Genomic DNA, 9,623 nt, shown 5'->3' with positions numbered 1-9,623 from the left:
TTGGTGAACAGGAACCTTTTGGGATTTTGATTATGCCATAGATTTCTCTGGGATTTAAACATTTGCCATAAAAATTTTTAAACGTTACACTTACCTCCCTTATTATCTTCCACTGCTTAGCTCATCTTTATGTTTCCACCGCCTTCCATCACCAATCAGATGCAAGAAACCCTTCTCCAACTTTCTTCTACCTTCCTTCTAATTTATTTCTTCGTCTTTGTTTTCTCCATTTCGACCTCCAGCTTCCCAGTGATACAATTTTTTCTGGGTTCCTGGTCGACCAACTTGCTTCACCCGCTCAGCCTTAATCGATCGGGTCTTCTGTCTCATGCTTGGACTTATGTTAAGCTCCTCAGGTTTGTTATTGTAACGCCCTATTCTAAAAGTAATTATTTATGGATTACCGAGGTCAAGGGTAAGGGCGTTTCGGTCTTTATGGGCATTGGGTTCATTCGAGAAGGTTTCGGGTCGGGGTGTGTTGCTAGAAGCGTAGGGCTTCTCGCCACCTTTTCGTGGATATAAAGTCCGTCGGAAACAGACTTAGAATAAAGGAGTTATGACACTTTGAAGATAGTGTCAATAATGGTCCCTAAAGGAAATATTTGGCAAAGGGGTCATGGGCATGCATGGAGTGTATGCGTGTGATTGAATGGATACGCCCAGCGTAAGTTAGGTTACACCCAACGTATATTAGTTAAATGAACGCGGGTGTTGGGGGCGTACGCCCAACGTACGTCCAGTGTTCAGAAACCCTAATTTTAGGGTCATCCACTATATAAGGAACATTATGGTTCCAACCCCAGCCTCCATATCTGCCCTCCTACCCTCAGAAAACCTAAGTGGACGTTCTTCTTCCATTGTTGTGGATATTTGACCTTGGGGAGCTTGGTTTGGCAAAGGAGAGCCTAGAAGAAGAAAGAAGAAGTTGTCAAAGAAGGAGTTGGGTGGCTGGAGCTCGTAGATCTGGGAAGGCATCATCTTCTGGAGCCCTTTTGAGGTATAAAGTCTCTTGCTTGGCACTTATTTTGTGTAGATCTAAGTGTTATGAAGTTTTGACACCATTTTTTGTCCCAAAACCCCAAAGTGGTGCATGATGTGAGTTGGCTGAGATTAGTTGTCCTTTTAGACCTTAGGAAAGGTCTTGAGTGAGAAAAATGAGGTCCCAATGGCTTTGGTTGTCTCATGTATGATGTAGGTAGGTCTTAATGGATTAAGACCTTGAGTTAAGAGCTTTATGGACGTCCCAAGTAATAAATTTTGAGACTTTATGAATCCTAGGCATGTTTGGTCGATGGATCTGAAGTTTGGGCTTAAGTGCTTAAGTCATTAAGAACTTATGAGGAATTTTAGTTCAGCGAGATTACGCCCAGCGTAGTGGGTCATTGTATCGTTTCCAGTCCGCGAGAAGCGAAGTACGCCCAACGTACCAAGAGGGGTAAGCCCAACGTACTCCCTCTGTTGGGTTTTCAATTTTGGGCCTTAAGTGATTGGGCTGTTTATAGGCTAGTGGGGCTTGGGTTATGACTGAACATTATGGATGGAGTAAATTGGACCCAATAATTATTATGGACCTTGGATCTAGGCCGTTGGAAAGGTGGGCCCAATTTAGTAAATTGGGCCAATATTGGGCTTTACATGAGGAATTGGTTTTGGGTCTTGGCCCAATAAGAGGATGATGGACTTAATGAGTGTTGTGGGCCCTTGGGCTAGAAAGTCATGATGGATTCTAATGTGATGATTTTGCATGTGATAGTTGGGATTTCCGGTGAGTCAGCAGTCAGAGATTTTCAGGATTTCGGTAGTTGCAAGGTGAGTTTTCCTCACTGTACTCAAGGGTCTAAGGCACCAAGGCCGACCCTTTGAATTGTTGTTTAGAGCTTGTTATGTTATGTGATGATATGCTTTCTAGTATCTTGGTAGATAGGATAGTGATATGAGGATATGCCTTGTTAGCGTAGTATCCTAGAGAGATGGATAGTTGTGTGATGACCAGTTCTGTTGGATCAACGCCCTGGTAGTTGGGTGGTGGTTATTTATAGACCTGTAGTTGGTCTTGCTTTATGTACGCTGGTTGGAGGTTACCTGCGGGTTATGTATGTTGAGCAGTAGCAGAGGGTATTCCATCCCGATAGGATGATAGGGCCCTAGTATGTAGGTTATGTAGAGAGTTATGTGGTTGCCTATTATGTGTGCATGTTGGCTAGTGTAGATTGGCATTCCAACCCGATGGTTGTGGGTCAGGGGTATTCCATCCAGGTAGGATGATTGGACTCATAGTAGTTTGGCATTCCAACCCGATGGTTGAGGGGCCTGGGGTATTCCATCCATGTAGGATGATTGGACCCATAGTAGTAGTAGTTACTGTATGTATAGGAAGTGGGGCATTCCAACCCGATGGTTGTGGGCCAGGAGTATTCCATCCCGGTAGGATGATTGGACTCATAGTATGTTGGCATTCCAACCCGATGGTTGAGGGGTCTGGGTATTCCATCCTAAGGGATGATTGGACCCATAGTAGCTATTGTTGTACGTATAGGTGTTTGGGAATTCCAACCCGATGATTGTGGGCCGAGAGTATTCCATCCCGGTAGGATGATTGGGCTCGTGATATGTAGGCATTCCAACCCGATGGTTGAGGGCTGGGGGTATTCCAACCGGAAGGTTGATTGGACCCGTAGTATGTTGTTCATTGTTGTATGCGTATGTTTATGTGTGTATGAGTACTTTGGGGGAACTCACTAAGCTTTCGGGCTTACAGTTGTGGTTTATTGTTTCAGGTGCTTCAGGAGATCGTGACAAGGCGAAGGCGTGATCGTACCGCTTCTCACGTTTTATGATTTATGTGATATGGTTTTGGGGGATACTCTGATGTTTAAACTATTTTGAAAACAATATATATGAACGTAATGATTTTGATTGAAATAAAATATTTTAAATTTGTTGAAATTTTTGGGTCATTACTATGCACCTTAGGTGTTTGTGTTTATGTCTAGGTAAGTTTTATCTTTCCTAATATTCAAGTTTGGCTTGATTTGACTGTCCATCACCGCCATTAGCAAACTCCGACACCGACAACAAACAACCAGCCGCCACCAACTGTTGCTTCCTCTTTTTAGCTATAGCACAAACAAACACAAAGTGCACCCGGATACTGTCGTCGGTGCGTTAAGGTTCTGGTGAAAGCGCCCTACCCGACGGCCTTCAGCCATCATATGTTCGACATATCTGAGTAAGTTTCTCAAATCCATCTCCACTCCTTTGAACGGGTTGTTATTCATGGATGGAACCATGTATGCATTGGTTTTATTTGTCTTGATGACAGTTGCAAGGACACCTGCGGACTTGTGCACTGCAGCTGACCAGCTTAAAAGCCACCCTGGATCTTTAAATTACTTTATTTTGACCCTAATTTCCCCAAATTTTAAATTTAAACTCATTTTTCTGATTTTTTGATTAAAGTCACATCCTTCATCTATTCTTTACCCAAAGTTTTGGGGTTCTCTGCAACATGTTTAATTTTTTATATCTTTTTTTCATGAATTTCTGTTGCGAATAACTGATGTTACATAGAATATGACAATTACCAACTACCAGAGGCTACCTACAGTGTAGTAACAGATTTAGAGAAGAGGGGGAAATGGATGTGGCAAAATTCAAGTAAACCAAGCTTTTGGGTCCATTACGGCTGACTTACCACCTGAACAACGTATTGATCCATATCACTCTATGATAGTAACTTGCTAGAAGTAGGCAATGTTTGATATTGTGCAATATAGGAAAGAACCAGATGGTTCACTCCATTAGAATTTAAAAAATATGTTTCATTTGTCAAGAAATCATTTCATTAGATTGAAAGCCTTTAAGAGAAAGAAATATATAAACTTTTTGTTGTAAGGTGAGTTTGTAAGTTGGTAAAACCCAAAAAAAAAAAAAAAAAAAAAAAAAAAAAAAAAAAAAGTTAAATTATACTTTTATATGATACCCTAAAAAAATCATAATTGTATTTCGTATTTTTGATGCCCTGAAAAGAAAGTAGTTCAAATATTCAGAAATCATTAGTAATCATCGTTTGAGGAAATCTAAAACCATGTAATTAATAATTGACTTTGTTTATATGTTAGGATATTACATTTGGAGGAGGGGGGTGTTTAGCTTAGCTTTTCAAAGCCAAAAGTTTTTTTTGTAAAAGAAAAAAAACAAAAAGATGTTTGGCAAACTAATAACTTTTGGAGTTTTAATACAAAAAAAAAAAGCAACTTTTTGGAAAAGTCAGGAAATCCTGACTTTTTGTAACTTTTTGGAAAAGTTCTTTTGAGCTTTTAAAAGCTAAGCCAAACACGTCCAAGATACCGGTGCAAATAACCAAGAGCAGGTTAAGCCATATGGTGGAAAGAAAAATCAGAAGAAGAAGCATTGGTAAACCCAAAACAAAACATCTTCAAGCCGAGTATTAATTTCATTGTGTACGTTATTCTTTTTGGAGGTCACAATTCCAAGGTTACATGTGGTCGATATTTATTTCCATATATACCCTTTTAATTTGATGACATTCTAAATTCTTATAGGTACTTTGAAGCTCAATTCATTTCCATAGAAGATGTCCAAAATGAATCTCAAAATCACTAAAGTTGTTGAGAAAGTAAGATTGATATCCTTATTATTAGTAAAAAAATTCTAAATGAATATATAAAAGTTACTGAAAGGAGGGACAACATCCATATCCTTATTAAAAGTTTCAATTGAGACAGTTGAAGTCCTCCTAAAATCTACACAAATGTTGGTAAATGTTGACTTTGGGTTTACAACGACACTTTTTATTAGTTTGATTTTGTGGGATTTGGTTGTCCAGTATCCATTCAGTCATTTTGTTGCAAATGAGTACGGAATTCAACTCCATTGCAGTTCACAATATGCATGAAAATCAGCTTTCCATCCATAAACTCATGGAATTCAATTCTAATTTTTCCTCATTTGCTTTAATGACTAAAACTTGGTTGTCCGGATATCGTGGAAATTTGGTTATATATATATATATATATATATATATATATATATATATATATATATATATATATATATATATATATATATATATATATATATATATATATATATATACCCAAAGACATTAATTAATTAATTGTGGCCGTTGAAAATGATTAATGCATTTATTATATTTATATTATTTTATTAAATGGGTGGAGGTTGAGTTGTTTGCTTCTTATTTTTGGAAGGTACGTGAGTATCACAAGCACACAACAAGGCCTGCCACACTCTGTTACAAAACAACACACGTGTCAGGTGCCTTTTTACCTCCACGTAGGATCTCAAATGTATGACACTTGGTGGCCGGACTGCTGAACAGGTAAATATTTTTAAGTTTTGAACATTTTTTCCAAGTTTTCAACTTTCTTCATTTTAAATGTAGCGGTGATAGCATTGTACTTTCAATTGTTAAGCTTTAGAAAGTTGTATTTAGTAGATTTCTTTTTAAAATAGTATTATACATAAAAGGAAATTTTGGAAGTATAATCGTATATGTATAGTGGAAAGAAATGATCATAGGATGCTATAATAAACAAAAAGTGAAAGTATGTTGCTATTGTGGTTTCTGTTTGCTAACCATACTAGGAATCAAATGTGGGTAACTGAATAGGTTTTAAACTAATTTGGCGATAAGCATACAATTTTGGAAGTATGTCAAAAAGGTTGTTTTTTTTCATTTGTTTGTCTGAACATCTTTGAGTGGATTAGATAAGTAACTCATGTATATATATTTGAATCATATGTCTGTTATTTATTTTTGGCCACTATGTACTTTTTTTCTTCATTTTATATATAAAACTTCAAATTTAATAAAGGACAAACTTTGAATTTCCAGTATTGGTAAAGTAGATACAACCATGTTGGTCCAGCAAGCAACTGCAAAGGTAATACACACTAAACTGGAGTTTTCAGTTGCTCTATAGCCACCATGATTGAACCTAACTCAACTTTAATCTCTCTCTCTTTTTTTACCATTGTTTGTAATTTTTATTTGTTTTTTCTTGCTTTTCATGTCCTCATGTGTTTTGTGTTTTCTCTCTGTTGTAGATGGCACACAACTTGATATTCACCCTAACAAAAATGAAACATACTTTAAGAATTTTTTTTTTACCTTTATTGTAATCGTATTTTAGTGATTTTTTTTGATTGGTTTATCGTCACCATCTGCTACCACTGCCATTACAGTTTTTTTTTTTAATTTACTTTCAATTTTGATTCATCATGGGAGCATACCAGTTCTACTTCCTTGAAGCAAAGTGAGTACATAGCAACCATCAAGATAGATGAAATGAACAGAGGTTGAAGATGTCTTTTGTAGGTTATTTATAATTGTTAAACCTCCGTTCCTATTTAAGTTATAATAAATATAATACTTTATGTTTTTTTTTTTGGTTTTTAATAAAAAATACAAGTTGAAGTTAAACAATTAGTGTTTTGGAAAAGTGAAAAAAGATGAAGAACAAAAAACATTATAAGTTGGCTTTAATAGAGGTGGAGCAGGGAGTTTGGCTGTTACGCAATTCCTTATAATGAGAGTAGGACAAATGGAAGTGGAACCAATCCCACAATAACTATCTTTTTTATTGTTTTTTTTTGCTGTTTAATAGTTAACTATGAATTAGAATCTATTTTAATTTAGTAAATCAATTAATTTATATATTTTAGTTAAATCAATATCCCCTCCAATTTATCTAAATTTTTTTATTTTTTTAAGAAAAAAGATTATGTCTTTTTAAGTAAAAATTTTGTCTTTTTTCAAACAATTCAACCATGGAATGGAATTTCAGATTCCATTTCCATCGGAATTTGAAAACCAAACGCAGTTGTGGAACATGAATGGGATCCTTCTACCAATAAACAATAAAATTTTTATTATTTTTAGTTGATCTCGATGGCCGGTTCTAGTATTTTGATTATGAATTGTTTTTCCACAAACTATACCTAGCATGGAAGGCTCTCCAGATATTGTTTCTTCTTGCAACAAATGGTAAATCATCTCAAAACATTTTAACTTTTTTGATTCTTTTCTAGGATAAAATACACTAAATAGCAACACACTTTCAATGATTTGTTTGTCATATGAAGACCCCTACATGTAATATGTTTTGATTAATATTATACTATTTTCTATCATTTGGTAAAACTTGAAATAAAGAAAGAAAACAAACAAGATCTAATTCCTCTCTAATTTATTTTAAAAATACCACAAAATAACAAGTGTCAAAACTCATGAGAAATTAACATTTGACCAAAAAAAACTTTCATTTATTATAATAGATTATTTATAATTAATGTATTTTATATTTAATTATGACATTATTACATAAAATTAATATTTATTATATTTAATTATGATAATATTTTTATAATTAAAACTTCAATTAATGTGTTTTTTATATTGCCCCTAATGACACACGTATTAGAAAATCCAAACTAAAAATCTTTAACATAAAAAAAAGGACTATTATCAACCAAAATTTCAACTATATTTTTAGAAGTATGATAATATTCCCCAAAAATATCTCCAAAAATTGCAAATGAAAATGGTATCGGGTTGTAAAAGAATAGGGAAAAAATGAAGAAAAAATATCGGAGATGCCCTTATGTTCCATCGACTTAATCGTATAATAGAAACTTAACCCAAATGTCAAGAATATAAATCTAATCTAGATCCAGTATATGTAATTGCAGACAAGAAGAAAGGATCACCAATACTTAACACGTTACACAGCAAATGTCATAAACCAACAATCTAAATAAACCCATTAATGTCGTCTATCTCTCATCCCACAATATATGTACCATTTACACACATAATCAACATCTATTTCTTGGTTTTAATGCCATTTGACCCATTAAAAGCTCCAGATGAATCTTTACAAGCTTTTTTTGCCAGTTTTTCTTGTAGTGCCTTTGCATCCCTGCTCCAAGAAAACCCCCAAATCGACCATTTCAACATTATTCGAGCAATCATTGTTTCAAGAAGAAAGTTTCATATACATTTGGAAAAAATAGACATCAGAAAAAAGAAATAGCAATCGACTGAAACCTTTCTCGTCTTTGTTCAGGAGTTAATCCATCTGTTTTGGGATTTTTAGGTTTACCCCCAGCCCTTGCCTGAGCCCTTTCCCTATCACGATCTCTCTGGTTTCCGCGTAATCTTCGAGTTAAGATTAACGAGACATAATATTACCTTAAAGATTCTGACTTCATATGCGTTTGAATCATTAAAAAAATAACAAATAAATAAATAAATAAATAAAACACTTGAAATCGGTTTAATCGACGATTTCGATAATTTAATCACGACCCTATAGATCGTTATTCGTTTGCTTATATTTATCACAAAAATCAAAGCAAACTTTCGTCAATCGGAAGAAACAATCGATGATATCCCAAAAAAGCGATCTGAAATTGGAGAAGATAAAGATATCAGGGAGGATATGAGACATAATTCTCGATTTACGAACAGCCGAACCACAAGATCTAACAACACTCTGTTATCAGACCCTGTAAAATATTGTTTTCAAGAAAAAAAAAATTAAAATCCATGAATTTAATCGAAATTGATCGGGTTAAGATCAACTACCAAAAACAAAAACAAATTACCCAATCCGTTAGCGTGCCAAGAGGATGAGAAAGAGATTGAACGATACAATGTCTATTGAGACACACAGCTGAACGTGGCTGCGGGGAAAATAAGAAGGGTATTTACATGTGCAGAGGAAGGATCGAGAAGTCGCGTGATAACTGAGAATATAGTTAGCGTGTCACGCGTCTATGGATCTTATCATGGGGGTTCTTGGTATCGATTAATAATAGCCGTCGATTACCATGAATTACAATTTAGACTAAATTACAGTTTACACGGATAGTCTTGCCTAATATTTTACTTTCTATCAATAAACTTTTAAAATATCTTCTTATATTTTTAATATCCAAATTTTTATTTAGTGGATCAAAAACATTAAAAAATAGAATCAGTTAATTTCATATGCATTAGGCTATGGGGAAAGACTCAATAAAAGATGATGTGAATTTAGCACACACTATGTCAACATCACCAGCTCTACTCATCAACGATTATAGGGATAATGACTTGAAAGGGTAACGAACTTTTGATTTTTGTCACATTTAGTCACTAAACTTTTTTTCGTTATCTATTTGCCATTGAACTATTGAAAGCCGGTCATAAGGGTAAAATGTGAACAGTTTTAATACTTCAATGGCAAATAGATAACGAAAAAAAGTTTAGTGACTAAATATGAACAAAATCGAAAGTTCGTTTCCTTCTAAAAAGTTCAATGACTAAATGTGAACAAACTTCCTCTTGTATTATGTTTTAACAAATTATTTATTTTTGTTAAATTGTAGCAACATTTGTTGATGAAGAAATCTATGAAATTAAAAAAAAAAAAAAAAAAAAAAAAAAAAAACCTGAAAATATATTTAAAAAAAAACAAAAAACCAAAACCGAAATAAAAAACCAATGGTTTGACATTTTCCAAAATAAAAAATCAAAATTTCCAATCTGATTTTGGTTTTACAAAAAAAATGAATCATTCTCACTGATATGA

The 9,623-nt window shown here is 34.4% G+C and overlaps 1 long non-coding RNA gene across 2 annotated transcripts; it reads right to left on the bottom strand.

The window, feature by feature from the left end:
* Nucleotides 1-7,622: 7,622 nt before the first annotated feature.
* LOC145069566 (uncharacterized) lies at nt 7,623-8,818 on the bottom strand. Of its 2 annotated transcripts, none has more exons than XR_013689555.1 (2): nt 8,656-8,818; nt 7,623-8,556 (listed from the first exon to the last, which is right to left on the bottom strand). It is a non-coding gene; the product is annotated as an uncharacterized LOC145069566 (long non-coding RNA). The 2 variants fall into 2 exon arrangements; XR_013689556.1 differs by having other exon boundaries at nt 7,623-8,454.
* Between the last annotated feature and the right edge of the window lie 805 nt (nt 8,819-9,623).

Source organism: Lactuca serriola, chromosome 8, assembly GCF_051521515.1.
Source record: "Lactuca serriola cultivar US96UC23 chromosome 8, Lser_US96UC23_V15, whole genome shotgun sequence".
In the NCBI taxonomy this organism is placed as follows: Eukaryota; Viridiplantae; Streptophyta; class Magnoliopsida; order Asterales; family Asteraceae; genus Lactuca; species Lactuca serriola.
Note: the sequence above shows the minus strand (reverse complement) of the source record. Positions and strands in the feature narration are given on the sequence as shown.